We start from the raw sequence: 16,313 nt of genomic DNA on the forward strand, positions 1-16,313 counted from the left end.
GTCTTGAATGGGAATTATTTGGAATGTAATTTCTCCATGAACACAGTTGACTGTCTCTTGGTTCCATCGATATATTAAGTGATTGTACTTAATCAGATTGAATGGAACTGTAAAAATGTGAACAACTGAAGGCCTTGCTGATTGCAGACACAGCAGGAGAAATGGTAACACAGAGGATACACTACCATTATAATGAGTTTGTATAATTCATTGTTGTTTTTCTTTTGGTAGAATGTTCCACTTTCTAGGAAGACAATTACAGGACCTTAGTATTCACACCCGTTGACTTTTTCCACATTTTGTTGTTACAGCCTGAATATAATATTTATTACATTTCATTTCACATTTTGTGTCACTGGCCTACACACAATACCCCATAATGACAGTGGAATTATGTTTTTAGACATTTTTACAAATGAATAAACAATGAAAAGCTTAAATGTCTTAAGTCAATAAGTATTCAACCCCTTCGTTTTGGCAAGCCTAAATAAATGCAGGAGTAAAAATTTGCTTAACAAGTCACATAATTTGCATGGACTTTTGACATGATTTATGAATGACTACCTCATCTTTGTACAATTATCTGTAATGTCCCTCAGTCAAGCAATGAATTTCAAACACAGATTCAACCACAAAGACCAGGGATTTTTTCCAATGCCTCGCAAAGAAGGGCACCTAATGATAGATGGGTAAAAAACAAAACAGACATTGAATATCCCTTTAAGCATGGTGAAGTTATTAATTACACTTTGGGTGGTGTGTCAATACACACAGTCACTACAAATGTACAGGTGTCCTTCCTAACTCAGTTGCCGGAGAGGAAGGAAACCACTCAGGGATTTCACCATATGAGCCCAATGGTGACTTTTAAACAGTTAGTTTAATGTCTGTGATAGGAGAAAACTGAGGATGGATCAACAACATTTGAGTTACTCCATAATACTAACCTAAATGACAGAGTGAACAGAAGGAAGCCTGTAGAGAATAAAATATTCCAAAACATGCATCCTGTTTGCAACAAGGCACCAAATACGAAGGTTCACCTATTCCTCGACTGAATAACTGCATACAATTACAATGACTCAGTATAGAGGAATTATTTGATTAACACTATTAAATGGATCGTTGTGTGCTTTTGGAAAGCCTATTGTATTTCTCATACAGTGCATTCAGAAAGTATTCAGACCCCTTGACCCTCTACAACTTGATTGGAGTCCATCTGTGGTAAATTCTATTGATTGAACGTGATTTGAAAAGGCACACACCTGTCTATATAAAGTCCTACAGTTGACAGAGAATGTCAGAGCAAAAACCAAGCCATGAGGTTGAAGGAACTGTCTGTAGAGCTCCGAGACAGGATTGTGTCGAGGCACAGATCTGGGGAAGGGTACCAAAAGATTTCTGCAGCATTGAAGGTCCCCAAGAACACTCTGGCCTCCGTTTTTAAATGGAAGACGTTTTGGAACCACCAAGTCTCTTCCTAGAGCAGCCGACCGGCCAAACAGAGCAATCGGGGGAGAAGGGCCTTGGTCGGGGAGGTGACGAACAACCCGATGGTCACTCTGACAGACTTCCTCAGTGGAGATGGGAGAACCTTCCAGTAGGACAACCATCTCTGCAGCACTCCACCAATCAGGCTTTTTATGGTAGAGTGGCCAGACGGAAGCCACTCAGTAAAAGGAGCATGACAACCCACTTGCAGTTTGCCAAAAGGCACCTAAAGGACCATTATACCATGAGAAACAATATTCACTGTACAGAGAGATCCTTGATGAAAACCTGCTCCAGAGCGCTTAGGACCTCAGATTGGGGCGACGGTTCACTTTCCAACAGGACAACGACCTTAAGCAAACAGCGAAGACAACGCAGGAATGGCTTCGGGACAAGTCTCTGAATATCCTAGAGAGGCCCAGCCAGAGCCCGGATTTGAACCCAATCTAACATCTCTGGAGAAACCTGAAAATTGCTGTGCAGCGATGCTCCCCATCCAACCTGAGCGAGCTTGAGGGGATCTGCAGAGAAGAGTGGTAGAAACTCCCCAAATACAGATGTATAAGCTTGTAGCTTACTACTTATGTAAATGTGGTATTTCAGTTATTTTTTAAATATTTTTTTTCTTCTAAAAACCAGTTTTTGCTTTATCATTATGGGGTATTGTGTGTAGGTTGATGGCAAAAAATATATATCCATTTTACAATAAGACTGTAACATAACAAAATGTGGAAAAAATCAAGGGGTCTGAGTACTTTCCGAATGCACTGTATGTACACAGTGAATAATTCCCGCCTCCAAATATATATATAAGGTTTTATTCTTCCTACAATGGATTTGATCGGTTCATAGGAATGTTCAGAAACAATATCTCTTTTAAACAATATCTGTCTCTACAGAATATATAAATATGTTAAATGTCTCTAGAACTCTCGGTGTGTGCCTTTTTAAGGCGTAAAACCTTGATAGAACGACATTGAGCATAAATTATAATGAAACGTATTTGGCAAAAAATATCATCTTTAATGATCCGTGAGTTTTGCAGTGTCACCATCAATTACTTAGGATTGCCTTAAAACTGAGACGGCCGTACAAAATATTCATGGTTTAATCTTATGAACCATAAAATTGAAGTAGACTTTGGCAGTGATATTTTAAGGTGACTGTCACACGCAATGTTGTGATTAAACAGACTGAAATCTGATTGAATGGACTGACTGCAAACATCGTGCCTAGTTAATTGACACTGAGATCCACTCTAATAGTCCTGAGCAGAAAGAAAGAAAGAAAGATGGTGGTACAGGATATGCTAGACATATGTTGCAATGGAATATGTCAGAGGAGTAGAGCTACACATCTGGGACAGTTGCACACTCCGAAGCTCATACAGTATTTGGGATTCCTTTCTGGGTAAGGACTGGCACAATTACCATACAACCGCGTAACCGACGGTTATGGATGAATACAGTCATGAAAATAAATAACCGTCATAACCCTTTTGCTATTCGGCCAATTACAGTTATTCCATGACCATCACAGCATAGCATCAGCTGGCCTTAGATGCAGCAATCAAACAGATTAACATTATTAGAGGAGAACCTCCAATATCAAATACAGGCAAGTTGAAGGTGCTCTGGTAGAATTCCAATATGAATGCAGTTGATTGCAGACTGTCCTGCGGCTTGTGTTTAGGTCATCCGTTCATCGATCGGGGCTCATATGTATTTCCCATTAATGCTGTTTTATCAGAGCGCTATTTAGATGTGATGGTAACGTGAGACGTTAATTATCATGATGAGCCCTATCCCGCAGGGGTATATAGAGCCGTCTCAGCCGCAACTCTGTCGTCAGTAACACGAGACCAGGCCCGTCCGTTCTATTGACCTCGGTGGCTTCCGATACAGACACGGTAATGATGAGGAATTGCCCAGAGGATTCCTAATGGCCAGTCTCAATCATGCTCTAAAGTTTGGTTTAGGATGTAATGTGTATACGATTTTTTTTTCAAATCTAGTGATGGCTCACTATCAGCATCTGTCCTTTCAGCTGACTGAGTGACTCGCGTGTTGAGAAGAAACTCGTTGGATTTTAAATCCAAAATGAGATGCAGTTTTTCCAGGTTTCTGTAGCTATTGTTATGTAAATACTCTTTCAGACCAGTCATATTGTAAGCTTTATTCTGGGATGTGCAGGCCAGGTCAGTCTAGCTGTGTCCTCTTCAGAGTGTGTCAGATGGAGGCAGAGATGTGTTGCTCTGTGGCCTTGGCTTTCGGATGCTGACAAGAGAGAGATTACTATCACCACCAAGACTATGATTAGTATACATCATCCCTGTCCTCTCCTCCACTCTCTCTTTCACATCCATTCTAAAAGGTTTTTACTCAAAAGAAAATTCTCATTCACGGATACACACAGAATAACACCCTCTCTGAATTAAACGAACCCCTTTGAATTTCTATTTGTTTCCTGGACAAAAATAAGGGATTGAATATCGTCTATAGTTTCCAAATCTGGTCTGTGAGGTGTAGGGCTGTGGCAGTCATTACATTTTGTCAGCCGGTAACTGTCATGCAAATAACTGCCGGTCTCACAGTAATTGTCTGTTAATTAACAGAAACCCGTTTAGCATCTCCGGCTTCCACATGTAGCTTACAAGCCCCCGATACTGATCTTTGTAACATCTACTTTTTAGTCTAATAAATCCATTTAATATAGCCTACACCATCATAATAGATCTGTAAGTAGTCTATTTCAGAACAACTGAAGAGTATATTTGGTGCGACTGATTATTAGAAAAAAGTTGCATCAGTCTCTCATTCACAATTTGACAAGCACTTGATAATATTCTCACCCATCAGACTATTGTCAATTTAATCAGGTCTTTACATACAGTGCCTTCAGAAAGTATTCACAATCCTTGACTTTTCTCACCCAAAAATGGTCTTATAGCCTGAATTTAAAATGGATTAAGTTGGGATTTTGTGTCACTGGCCTACACACAATACCCCATAATGTCAAAGTAGAATTATGTTTTTTTGAAATGTTAGCAAATTAAATAAAAAATGTGTCAATAAGTATGCAACCCCTTTGTTGTGTGTAGCTTAAATAAGTTCAGGAGTAAAAATGCCCTAACAAGTCACATACATTTTATGGACTCGCTCTGTGTGCAATAATAGTGTTCAACGTGGTTTTTGAATGACTACCTCATCTCTGTACCCCACACAAACTATTATCTGTAAGGTCCCTCAGTCGAGCAGTGCATTTAATATACAGATTCAACCACAACGACCAGGGAGGTTTTCCAATGCCTCGTAAAGAAGGGTAGATGGGTAAAAAAACAAAACGGATGTTGAATATCCCTTTAATTACACTTTGGATGATGTATCAATAGACCCAGAGATACAGGCGTCCTTCCTAACTCAGTTGCCAGAGAGGAAGAAAACCGCTCAGGGATTTCACCATGAGGCCAATGTTGACTTTAAATGGCTGTGATAGGAGAAAACTGAGGATGGTTCAACAACATTGTTGTTACTCCACAATATTAACCTAAATCAGTGAAAAGGAGGATGCCTGTACAGAAAAAATGTTGTTCCAAAACATGCATCCTGTTTGCAGCAAAGCAGTAAAGTAAAACTACAACAAATGTGGCAAAGAAATGTACTTTTTGTCCTGAATACACAGTGTTATGTTTGGGGCAAATCCAACACAAACACATCACAGAGTAGCACTCTTCATATTTTCAAGCATGGTGGTGGCTGCATCATGTTATGGGTATCCTTTTCATCGGCAAGGACTATGTCGTTTTTTAGGATAAAAATAAACAGAATATAGCTAAGCACAGGCAAAATCCTAGAGGAAAACCTGGTTCAGTCTGCCTTTCAGTAGGACAATAACCTAAAACACAAGGCCAAATATACACTGGAGTTTCTTACCAAGACAATATTGAATGTTCTTGAGTGGCCTACTAATGACCATCAGTGGAATCAGAGCGCAGTTTTGGAGAAGCCTAGTTACCGTGACTCAGCGGTCACATGTAATTTGACTTGGGACTGCCGGTGTAGCGGTAATGCGGTCACCATAACAGCCCTAGTTAGGCGGTCTACCTAAGAAACCTAGATCCTGGTTTTCTAACAGCATTTTACACAAACATTTTAAAGAGCGACTGCCTTTAAAATGCTACATTTCCCTTTGAAAACAGCTTACGTGGCTTCGATTCAAACACAGTTATTCTAGTGCCAAAATTGACTAAATAGTGTCAAAAGGATCATTTTGTTCATAAAGTCAGTCTCGTCTGAAACGGAGTTTGGAATATCCGTGCGTCACAACGGGTAAATGAAGGTTGGGTTTTTGATTTGATGATGTCCATTTGCCCACTAACATGGGGTGAACAGCTGAGTTGATAGCTCTCTATCCAATAGTATAAACAGTGAAACAGACCTGTCCAGCAGCTCCCACTTTGTTTACATAAGACAACACGTTGTGCATTTCTGAACTTGAGAAAAACTGCACCAAACACCTTAGTTAGATGTAAAATTGCGCATCTAAAAGATCCTTGTCAAAGACGTCAAAATTCAGTACAGATTTCTTGAGTTATGTTAGATTCATTCGGGTTATTTTGAGGAAGTGTAATAGGTCAGGAAACACACCTCCAAGACTGAAATCTCGCTTTTCTAATGAGCAACAGAAAAACACGTGCCAATCGGTGTTTTCAGTGGCTCTTTAAACCTTCCCCCACATACAATGTGTGTCTTAGACATGTCTATATCTCTAGAAGCCATTTGAAATGACTTTGCTTCACTGTCCTCCGCAGATTTCTACATGTATTGTTATGGTAGTCTGCATGTAAACAAGCCCACTGGCGCCCTTCTCCTATATGAATACCTAGATTGACCGTGACCATTTCAGTCCTCGCTAACAGTGCCAGTGTAGTCGCGTGCTCTTGTACCTGACATGATGTTATTCACTGTGGCATTGAGACTGGGTGTAAGGATGGTCCTCCTCCTTCCCCCGGTCTTGGTCTGATTTTCAGCACAACCACCATCCCAGATGACCCTCTGAGCTGTCCAACACACTGCCTGAATGACTGAGAGCCGTGTCTCACTGTCTGACTCTAATGGACCGTCTCAGTGGTGACAATGACTGAGGGCTTGTCACACATTCCCCACTAAGCGATGTCTCTCTGTCTCTCTCACTCTCGCATACTTTTTCAATCCACTTCACAGAACTTAATCAGATCTGAAAGAGACATCCTCCTACTTAAACACTCTTAAACACAAGGAATATGAAGCCCCTACATTTGACAGATGTCTGTGTAGTGCTGTCACTTTTCCACGAACATCTAGAGGAAGAGGGACAGCTAGGATACAGTGTATGTGTGGGTGTGTGCTATACTTGTTATATTTATAATTGGTGTATATTGACATGTTTCATAAGATTTTTTTTTTGTTACATAGATACGTGTTTGTAAATAAGCATGGTTTTCACATTCCGGTTTGCATGCCGTGCTCTAGTCCTCCACCTCCTCACAAATGACATGTTATTATTCATAATTCCAATTAGCGTACAGTCATGAGGACAATTCACTGTGGTTTCCATGGGATACATTAGCGCACCATTTCTGTGATGTATTGCCGAGCTGTACCGGGAAGTATTTCTGGCCCATTGCTCTTAGGGGGTTAAAGACTGCACCGGATGGATGATGGACGCCCATTCCCACCTCCCCCCTTGTTGTTAGTGTGAGAATGCCCCCTGTAGCTGAATGACATCACCCCTGCTCTGAGGGCTGGTTGGAGGGCAGAGTGAGCGCTGCTGATGGTTTGTCCTCGCAGAACAGATTTTGATTGAATCTGTCACGGTGACTTCGCACCTTCTTCTTGACTCAGTTTCTTTCTACCATGTCATCACACTTTACCACATTTTTTCCCCTGTTTTTTTTTTGTTGGCTTTGTAGACCCAGGAGATGATAACTCTACTAGTCAAGGCAGTATGAGATTCTTTGTCACATTTTATTGGGACATGTTTCTCTCTCTCTCATTGCCTGTCCTACAAATTCATGTCATCTGTCTTCTATCATTTGAACGGTGGACTGTACCTGCTACCTTCCTGCATTTATTGCTCTGTATTTTCTGTTTTAACTTTTTTTTAATTAACAGAAGAAGAGTTCCCTTTGACCAATTCTTATTTCTCAGCAGAATCAAATCAAATCAAATGTATTTATATAGCCCTTCGTACACCAGCTGATATCTCAAAGTGCTGTACAGAAACCCAGCCTAAAACCCAAACAGCAAGCAGTGCAGGTGTAGAAGCACGGTGGCTAGGAAAAGCTCCCTAGAAAGGCCAAAACCTAGGAAGAAACCTAGAGAGGATCCAGGCTATGAGGGGTGGCCAGTCCTCTTCTGGCTGTGCCGGGTAGAGATTATAACAGAACATGGCCAAGATGTTCAAATGTTCATAAATGACCAGCATGGTCAAATAATAATAATCACAGGCAGAACAGTTGAAACTGGAGCAGCAGCACGGCCAGATGGACTGGGGACAGCAAGGAGTCATCAGGCCAGGTAGTCCTGAGGTATGGTCCTACGGCTCAGGTCCTCCGAGAGAGAGAAAGAAAGAGAGAATTAGAGAGAGCATACTTAAATTCACACAGGACACCGGATAAGACAGGAGAAGTACTCCAGATATAACAAACTGACCCTAGCCCCCGACACATAAACTACTGCAGCATAAATACTGGAGGCTGAGACAGGAGGGGTCAGGAGACACTGTGGCCCCATCCGATGATACCCCCGGACAGGGCCAAACAGGAAGGATATAACCCCACCCACTTTGCCAAAGCACAGCCCCCACACCACTAGAGGCAGAACTACTCTAATTTTCTATATGATTAGTTTGGTGTGAGTGACGATATACCTGTCAGGATGAGCTCAGTATACTCAGCAAACTGATACCCCGAACTTCTCATGTGTTTCCTCGAACTCCCCCTGCACCTCCAGAGTGTATCCAGTTTGTCTGTTTAATGAAGGCTTTGAGTGTGAACGCCTGCCCCTATCCATCACCTACCCAGCCAGCCTGCCACCACGCAGAAACAAAAGCTGTATGAATCCTGCCTTCTCATCGATTCCCCTCTTCCCACTGACTCCTGCGTGGCCGGGCCTAATTCGGCTGATTAAATGGGTTTCAGTGAGGCGGCCATGTTGTTTCCCCCACTCTGGGCACATGATTGGTCCGTGATTAGATTTTCTCCCAACACAGAGTCACTTATTTACCCTTTCAGCGGACATCATTAAATAGAATGCCTTTCATAATGTAATTGCTGACAGGCACTGTGCGGTGTACCTTAGTAGCCGCTCGCCATCCGACGAAGGTAGTAACAAAGTGTCCTTTATTGGATAAAAGGAAAATTGAAACAGCACATACAACACAGCACAATCTGTATCTGATGATAGAGATCCTCTTTCCTATGGATGTAAGAGGAGAGGCCAGGTTAAGTGCTGCCTGTTTAAAGATACGGGAAATGGAGATAATATCATGGCTGCTGATTGGGGGTTCAAGTGACTCATGGTCATTAATATCTACCGCAATGCAGAGGAATTATAATGATGTCGCAACAGGCACTTAAATCTGAACAATATGACAGTTGTTTTTCACTTATTTTCTCAACTAAAACCAAATTGGTGAAATTGATCAGTTGATTGGTGAAATTGGTTAAATTAATCAGTTGACAGATGTCTCTGGGAAACACTGTTCAAACACTGTTCACTTTAGCAGGAGAAATGTCTAACTGTAAATCGAACAGACACACAAACAAATGAACTATAAAGGACAGTCAACCATAGACCCCCCAAAAATGTATTCCACTCAATAATTCCAATGTATATCTCTTTACCGCACTCGATATAAACAGTAGTATCCACCGCACTCGATATAAACAGTAGTGTCCACCGCACTCGATATAAACAGTAGTGTCCACCGCACTCGATATAAACAGTAGTGTCCACCGCACTCGATATAAACAGTAGTATCCACAGCACTCGATATAAACAGTAGTATCCACCGCACTCGATATAAACAGTAGTGTCCACCGCACTCGATATAAACAGTAGTGTCCACCACACTCGATATAAACAGTAGTGTCCACCACACTCGATATAAACAGTAGTATCCACAGCACTCGATATAAACAGTAGTGTCCACCGCACTCGATATAAACAGTAGTGTCCACCACACTCGATATAAACAGTAGTGTCCATCGCACTCGATATAAACAGTAGTATCCACAGCACTCGATATAAACAGTAGTGTCCACCGCACTCGATATAAACAGTAGTATCCACCGCACTCGATATAAACAGTAGTGTCCACCGCACTCGATATAAACAGTAGTGTCCACCGCACTCGATATAAACAGTAGTGTCCACCGCACTCGATATAAACAGTAGTGTCCACCGCACTCGATATAAACAGTAGTGTCCACCACACTCGATATAAACAGTAGTGTCCACCGCACTCGATATAAACAGTAGTGTCCACCGCACTCGATATAAACAGTAGTGTCCACCGCACTCGATATAAACAGTAGTGTCCACCGCACTCGATATAAACAGTAGTGTCCACCGCACTCGATATAAACAGTAGTGTCCACCGCACTCGATATAAACAGTAGTATCCACAGCACTCGATATAAACAATAGTATCCACAGCACTCGATATAAACAGTAGTGTCCACCGCACTCGATATAAACAGTAGTATCCACCGCACTCGATATAAACAGTAGTATCCACAGCACTCGATATAAACAGTAGTGTCCACCACACTCGATATAAACAGTAGTGTCCACCACACTCGATATAAACAGTAGTATCCACCGCACTCGATATAAACAGTAGTATCCACAGCACTCGATATAAACAGTAGTGTCCACCGCACTCGATATAAACAGTAGTATCCACCGCACTCGATATAAACAGTAGTATCCACAGCACTCGATATAAACAGTAGTATCCACTGCACTCGATATAAACAGTAGTATCCACAGCACTCGATATAATTAGAAGTATCCATACATTGGTTTGCACTTATGACCAAAGCTACTGCTGACTATGTTGTCCTTGGAGAGTGTTTTTGAGGGACCCTGCAGGGTGGAACTGCTGGATAGCACTCTTCCTGGTACTAGGAACCCATTTGGGCCTGTTTTCAACCTCCAACACCCCCCCCCCTGCAGTCATGTCCGTTCCCAGAGACCGGAACATGCACAAACCTCTGGTGATGGTTGTTAGCGCACAACAGGCTTTATTGAATATCAATGATGCTGCCATTACATTGGGAGAAGAAGGAGAAGCAGTGAGTCTAGTTAGAAAATAAAGTATTTATGTGTCACTCCACAATGATACAACAATACAAAATACATATACAAAAATAACACACACACACACACACACACACACACACACACACACACACACACACACACACACATATGCATAAACTCAAAACAGAGTAGAGTAGAGTAGAAAAGAAAGGACATTTACGTCTCCGTTGGAGGACAAGGTGGCCGGCTTTGGCACAGGCATTAACATTATTGTTACCTATTATTATAATGTCACGGAATGTATTATTTTCATGAAGACTGTTAATTTAAATTTTGTCTGGACAGGTGACAAAAAATATCCCAAATTTCATTGTATAACCCACAGTAAAGCATGAGCGTCGGTTTCAATGTGTCAATGTTTCATCGTTACAAAAATAACATACACGTTTATCTAGGGGAGTGTTTACGTCTGCATTTTGCAAAAGATACTGCTTGAAAACAGTACAGGGGATTCTGTGCCAAAAGGTCATTTTAAAAAGGCAGTGGGTGCACAGTTTGTTACTTTCAGGTTTGTTTATCAGTTGGTACCACTTTAGTTCATTGCTCTCTAAAAGTGCTGATTGAAAAGCATTCCGGTCTTTTCTAGATTACTGTCTGTTTGTATCAGTGAGTCATATGGATGAGGTTAAAAAAGGCATTGACATGGTACTATATATAACATTTTTATTTGCAGTTGTAACATCACAAACGCAAAAAACAAACGTTTACATGGACGTTCATTTGACGTGCTGCAAAATCTCTGCCATTTTTCTTTAGAATCCAACGCCACTGGTGATACCAGCCTTTTCCAGCCCATATCTCCCTGAATAGCAGCATTTGGCGTGTATTTACCCACACCCAGGTCAAATCTGCAGGCACTGTTAAAAGCAGCATTAATACTAGTATAATTTCTGTTCCCCCATACCACTGCAGCATAAATAATAATTGATAGCACCAATGAATCAAAGTTTAGTGAAACATTTTTAAAGGTAGGCCACCAATGGCTTTAAACTTGGTAACAATGGCACCAAGGGCACGATTTGCATGGTTAGCTATGTTCTTAAGACACATATTGTAATCAAAAAAGTTCATTAATAATCAACCCCCAATACTTGGACTCACTGACGACATCTAACGTGGCAGGACAACAGAAGAAGAAAAAATAAAGAGTTCTAGGCCCTGCTGAGTTCCTATAGTGTACTACCTTGGTTTAGTCTACATTGATATTCCGTTTCCATTGTTGACACCAGGAAAAACAACATTTAACATTTATTCAAGGTCATCTTTCATTTCAGAGATCAACACATTGTCATCTGCATAGAAAAGAACAGACCCTCATTCATTGTTAACCGATTCTTTTTTTCCAGGACCAGAGTCAGATCGTGAATATACATTGAGAACAGAATAGGTGATAAAATGCAACCCTGTTTTACATGTCAACGGGGAACCAATCTGTTAGGCAGACATTAACTCGAACACTACATTTTACATGATCATTATCAGGCATTTCAGGATGTTACCGTTTAGACCAATTGACTCCAGATTGTCTCATAACATGTATGACCGATAGAAAAACTGGGAAAGAAAGCAGATAGGAAAAAAAGTGGTCAAATAGAATGTCTCTCTATATGACTTTGTGACTTTATTCAATATTTAGATACAATACAAGATTAAGATCACTTTATTGGTCAATTGTACACAACCCAGCAAACCGGGGATGTCCTGAGGACATTCGGCGACGTTCCCAATAGGTTCTTTGAAGGTTTCGACGTGACGTTATCCCACTGACTTTCTGAGAACATTCTAACAATATCGCGTGAATGTTCTCTGGGGGACATTTGTCTAGCTCCCTGTATGTTCCCAGGACTTGGGGACTTTCTCAGGGCTTTTGTTTGACTAGTCCTTACTAGTCATGTCGCATGATGGTCCCAAGGGAACTTTTTCTGGGGGACCTTTTAATTGTTCTCTGTCTGTTCCAGGGACATTTTTTGAACATTGTGTCATGGTTCCCTGAAGGTCCCCTGAACATTCTTGGGACGTTGTGTCATAGTCCCCTGAACGTTACTTGGGACATTGCATCAAGGTCCCCTGGAGATTTTGTCTAGTTCCCAGTTTGTCCCGAAGACGTCCCAGAGGATGTTGTGTCATGGTCCCCTGGAGGTTTTGTCTGGTTCTTGGCTCGTCCCGGGGACATCCCTGAGGACCTTTTTTTGAAGTTCTTGGAACGTTGCGTCATGGACCCCTGGAGGTTTGTCCTGGGGACGTCCCCGAGGACATTTTTGGGACGTTCTTGGGATGTGTAAAAGTTAATATTCTGTTAACTCATAATCAAATAATGTTGTTGACTCGTCCGATACCTGTATTGGTGGCCAAAGCACAAATTGTAGAATAAACACTTAAACGCCCCACCTCAGAGAGTATGATGTCATACTCCTGAAGAGGATAAGCTGGCCAATCAGCGGTCTACTCGTATGAATATTTTTAATGACTAGTATACTCCCTTACCATTCTGTTGTTGGGGTTCGCCCACACCATTACAACACAGAAAAGCTGCTTTTTAACTTACTTACAATTTTTTTGAAGGAAAACTATTTAACTCATATTGTAATTAATTGTAGGTCATATTTCTGGAAACACTTGACAGTTACTTTAATGTGGGCCTCTGGGCCTTGGAGACTTTATCATTGACTTCAGAGGCTTGTGACTGTCTCTTCCCTCTCTCTTGGTTTGGTCTCACCCATAGCAACTCAAAGAGGTTACTATTCAGCTTTAGAGGGCACTGTCACTCAGTACATTCTTAACCTCTGATCACCAACCAATTAGATTCTAGTAGAGAGGGAGTGGAGCTGGAACAGAGGCCTGTGGGATGGGACTGAGTGTTTGTGTGGAAGAATTCCCCTCTGCCTTCATCATCTTATGTGATCTGTTGACTGTCCTCTATTTATTATTAATGCAGTTGGCCTGCTATTTATAATATCCATGTACCTTTTTAGTTATGGTAGGGTAGAAGAAACCCCGTATCAACGGAACATAATTAAAATATTGGACATTTACATATTTAAACTGATCTACCATACACCATCAAATGGGCTATCTCGACCCTGTAAAAAATCTGCAGGCCTGCTGAAAGGGCTCAGACTAGCAAGTTAACATCACTTCCTTTTCCTCAAAGAGCTTCTTAATGAAACATAGTAAAATGCAAATGGTTTTGTAAGAGTAAAATTCCACAAGTGAGTGCTGAGATAAAAACGAGTGAGTGCTGAGATAAAAACGAGTGAGTGCTGAGATAAAAACGAGTGAGTGCTGAGATAAAAACGAGTGAGTGCTGAGATAAAAACGAGTGAGTGCTGAGATAAAAACGAGTGAGTGCTGAGATAAAAACGAGTGAGTGCTGAGATAAAAACGAGTGAGTGCTGAGATAAAAACGAGTGAGTGCTGAGATAAAAACGAGTGAGTGCTCTTTTTTATGATGAAGGGATTTTGTCCATGTGAGCAGCTTATGTCAGAAGCAGTGATATGGACAATTTGCTCGAGTTCCAGCGCCACCGAGACCTGGCGATGACGCTACCGCTGTACGTCTCCTGCAGAACAGGACCCGCACTGCTTATCGATTGTTGTTGCTTTCCCGACTGCGGCTGTCGTAAGTTGAATGGCCATCCTCGCCACCGTGCGTCAGCCGGGTGTACTTGAGGGCAGAGTGCATTGACGGCAGACCAAGGCTACAATGTGAGATCACTCTTAATGGCGTGTCCCTCTGGATGAAAATCACCCTTTCTTAATGTTTTTCATTGGGAGGCAATTTCACTAGAAACGTACAGGCCAGTAAATCATGGAAACCCTTCAGCTGCCAATGTACCTCAGAGGTATTTTTCAGACATGGCCAGGTGTTTGACCAGTAAAGTGCATACATCGTTATGTCATGACTCATCTTTAATGTATAGGAACTAGAATAACCTACCAGAAACATAGTCCTCTGTGGAACAGCATACATTTCCCCTCTGTTCAAAGTGAGGAGGACATTCAAAATGAACCAACTCATGGCCCTTCTATTAGGTGGATTTCTGCTCTTGGCTTGATGAAAAGAATGGAAATCAATTTTATGCCTGCAAAATAATCCCATTTCTATGAACGACTTCAGCATAGACACGGACCCTTTTGAGGAGTCGTGGCTGAAGGCAGTAGCTTTGTAATCACAGCAGGCTCAGTGTGGCCCAACACTGAACAGTTGTAGTCATGGCGAGAAGGGGGGAAAAATGGTTGATCATTGGGACTGATGCCAAGTCAAAAAATCATAGAGGGTGGTTCTGTATACAGTAAATGACAGGTGTTTTTGAGTTAGTTTGTGAACTTAGTTTTGCTTGTGGTGGGGGAGCAGGGGGGACTTAGTCAATCAATTAATCAAATGTATTTACAAAGCCCTTTTTAACTCCACAGTCATCACAAAGTGCTTGTACAAAAATCCAGCCTAAAACCACAGAGAGAAAGCAATGCACATGCTTATCCTTCTAGTTTAGTCTGTGTGTTTACTGCCATTGTATGTACCAGACAGGATTTCTTCCACTTAGTCCAGGTAAACTTGGTTAAGCAGGCCACTGATAAACAACATAAAGCAACACATTGTGGAGAAATGGGTTACATGCCAACATATTAACATGCCATTCAATGTCCGCTGGCATGAGCTAAAACATGAGAAAATCACAGTAGTGAAAAATGTGGGTGGTAAATTTAGTCATGAAACTACAATACTGATCTTGTAATGGGAGAGAACCTATGGTGCTGCAGCTAAAGCCGTTTGCATCACAGAGAAAAGGTAGTCCCCTTATGTAACGGTTCATAGCAACCACTAGCCTTAGGTAAAGCATTACTATGATTGAGTAATGTCCAGAGAGCCCACTCACCTGGTGTCCCTTGACTGGAACAGGCCCTGATTAGCAGGGAAGGAAGATAATATACAGTACCAGTCAAAAGTTTGGATACACCTACTCATTCCTGGGTGTTTCTTTATTTTTACTATTTCTACATTGTAGAATAATAGTGAAGACATCAAAACTATGAAATAGCGCATATGGAATCATGTAGTAACCAAAACAGTGTTAAATAAATCAAAATATATTTGAGATTCTTCAAAGTAGCCGCCTTAATGACAGCTTTGCAGACTCTTGGCATTCTCTCAACCAGCTTCATGAGGTAGTCACCTGGAATGCATTTCAATTAACAGGTTTGCTTTGTTAAAAGTTAAGTTTCTGGTCATTTCTGGCCAGGTCTTTGTTTCTGGCCATTTTGAGCCTGTAATCGAACCCACAAATGCTGATGCTCCAGATACTCAACTAGTCTATTAAAATGATACACTTGGAGTAGCTAACACAACATGTCATTGGAACACAGGAGTGATGGTTGCTGATAATGGGCCTCTGTACGCCTATGTAGATAGTTTCCAGCTACAATAGTCATTTACAACATTAACAATGTCTACAC

General features: G+C 41.4%; 1 protein-coding gene across 4 annotated transcripts in view; it reads left to right on the forward strand.

The window, feature by feature from the left end:
• The window catches only part of LOC115135025 (attractin-like protein 1), a 326,923-nt gene that overhangs the window by 163,282 nt on the left and 147,328 nt on the right, over positions 1 to 16,313 (forward strand). The window lies entirely within an intron of this gene.

This window comes from Oncorhynchus nerka, linkage group LG10 (assembly GCF_034236695.1).
Source record: "Oncorhynchus nerka isolate Pitt River linkage group LG10, Oner_Uvic_2.0, whole genome shotgun sequence".
Classification (NCBI taxonomy): Eukaryota; Metazoa; Chordata; class Actinopteri; order Salmoniformes; family Salmonidae; genus Oncorhynchus; species Oncorhynchus nerka.